At 51.1% G+C, this 2,500-nt stretch overlaps 1 non-coding gene across 1 annotated transcript; it reads left to right on the plus strand.

Moving 5' to 3' along the window:
• The first annotated feature begins 203 nt into the window (after positions 1-203).
• Positions 204-310, plus strand: LOC149286226 (U6 spliceosomal RNA). The gene has a single exon (XR_016277726.1). It is a non-coding gene; the product is annotated as a U6 spliceosomal RNA (small nuclear RNA).
• The last annotated feature ends 2,190 nt before the right edge of the window (positions 311-2,500 follow it).

A 2,500-nucleotide genomic window follows, 5' to 3' on the forward strand; every position in this document is an offset into this window, starting at 1 on the left:
GCGAAGCGGTGACCATTTCCAAATATTTTTGGTTCTTGTATAGAATTTTATGTGAAAAAGCAACAGGTGGCATATACTTATTTGTGATTTTTGCCATGAAGGTTCCTTCAGAGAAGCATTTTGGACTTCTATCTTTCTCTCCTTAACTTGAAAAGCCTGGGTCCTAGCGGGATATATATACACGGTGAACACACAGTTGCTTTGTGCTTGTTTCGGCAGCACATATACTAAAATTGGAACGATACAGAGAAGATTAGCATGGCCCCTGCGCAAGGATGACACGCAAATTCGTGAAGCGTTCCATATTTTCCTGTGGAAAACAAAAGCTGACATCTTAGGCTAATTAAAGTATTTTTCACGACAGAGCAGAGATGTTGCTTAGCGTCGAGTATGAACTATCCAACACAAACATTAGTGTTAGTCAAAACCTGTAACGTGGAAAACGTTGACTGTCTGACCTTAGCAAACTCCAGCAAAAAAAAGCTGTTTTCAACTTTCTCCAATAAAACACTCACTCTGCAATGTTGCTTTTCTTCTAGGAAAAGTATTGTTTCAGAGTGTGCCCTCTATACTCTAAAGAGCACTACTACACCATGAGTAGATTTGTATATGGAAATCGGACATGTTGCTCTTTTTTGTTTATTGCATAGATTTTTATGTCACAAAGCAACAGGTAGCATACTATTTTCTGTGAAGTTTGCCATGAAAGTTCCTTCAAATAAGCATTTTGGACTTCTATTTTCGAGTAATGTCCAGGGTGGGTGTTACAGGGTCACCGTACCCAAGGCTGGGTACCCCTGTTTGAGGGCTGAGGAATCACCAGTCAGTCCCTCATACAGATAGCACTCAGCTATCTACGGATCATCCAGACCACCATTCGTAGTAAACCAAGAAGAACTTCTTTATTACAAACACACAGAACTTATATACAAGCTCAATGCAATGTGTACCGAACCCAACCCCCAATCCCATCAGCCACATCCCATCACAAATCCCATCAGTATACAGGGGATGTATCAGGTGAGGGGATTAAGGGATACAATGGTTTCCCCCACCTGTGTTATCCCCCCTGTAGTGCGGGTGCCGTCTGGGCAGATAGGGCTGTGCTGGTTGATTAAGAGCCCCAGCCAGATTATAGGATCGTCTCTTTGAAGGCTGGGGCTGAATCCACATCAGTCTCTGGGCCGGTTACACAATAAACACAATATAATATATTACCGGGTCATGGTATACAGAACCGGACACAAAAGTGCTCCGTGACCCGGCTAAACTTCATATGACACATGAGCCAGCTAGCCTGGCCCTGTCACAGATCTCCCCCTTGACCAACGGTCCGGCAGACCAGGCAGATCCACACGGGTCTGCTGCAGGCTGTCCGAGTGGACAAAGTTCAAAGGTGCAGGCCTTAGTTCATGGCCCCCTTTGTCAGAAGCATCCATTGAAGGTGGGCCAGGGCCCTGGTCGCCCAAAAGGATAGTCAATAGTCCTCTGTGAATTGGAGGATGGTCCCAGCTCAGCCGGGGGCACATGGCTATCCCCCTCACCGGGGTAACAGGGGCACGTGGAGACTCTTGCTCCCTAGTCTTGGGAACTGAGTCTGGGGCAGCTGCCAGGCCAGGGTGGTTGCATGGAAGGAAAACCCTGCTGATCGGGCCGGGGGCACTCGGGGAACCAGGGAAACACGTAGAGGTAGTAAGCGAGGCCTCTACCGGGACACTGGAGTGACCTAGGGGACACTCTGGGACAGGAACGGGTGCCCTTACAGGGTTATTGGGCGAGCTAAGCAGCTCTGCGGGGTACTCAGGGGACCCAGGGGAATACTCCTGAGCAGGGACAGGTGCCAATACTGGACCACCGGGAGGGTTAAGCAGACCCTCGATCTTCCTCTCTGGGACAGGTGCCTCTGCCTGGGCACGGAGAGAGTCAGAGGAACACTCTGGGACATTGACCTGGGCTTCTACCAGGACACTTGGGGAATCAGGGATCACTTCGGAGAACACAGGGATAGGAACCAGGGCCTGCGCCAGGCTACTGAGAGGACCCAGGGAACTCGGCAGCCCCTCTGGCGTCCTCGCTAGGTTAGGGAACGGTGCCTCTACCGGGTCACCGGGGACTTCATAGGGAACCTCTGGGGCAGTGACCCGGGCTTCTTCCAGGACACTCAGGAAATCAGGGGGACAGTCTGGGGCACTGGCTTCTACGGGCATAGCTAGGGGTTTGGTGAGGGGGACTGTGCCACTTACTCGGGAGGTGGGGACAGTCATCTCTTCTGCCGGGGTAGAGCTGCCAGGGTTGTTGGTGAGGACTTGGGTCGGAGCTTTTGGCTTCCTCCTCCGCTTCTTCTTGCTGGCGAGGACCTCGGTTCTTCTCACCAGGGCAGGGGCCGAGGAGTAGGTGAAGAGGACCTCGGTCCCACTCCCGCAAGTTGTAGTACCATTCTCCCAGTCTCCTTGTAACTCCTGGAGCTCCACTCTCCACAGCAATTCTTTATAGCCCCTCT

This window comes from Sceloporus occidentalis, unplaced genomic scaffold, assembly GCF_023333645.1.
Source record: "Sceloporus occidentalis isolate IW3139 unplaced genomic scaffold, rSceOcc1.0.p SCAF_72, whole genome shotgun sequence".
Lineage (NCBI taxonomy): Eukaryota > Metazoa > Chordata > Lepidosauria > Squamata > Phrynosomatidae > Sceloporus > Sceloporus occidentalis.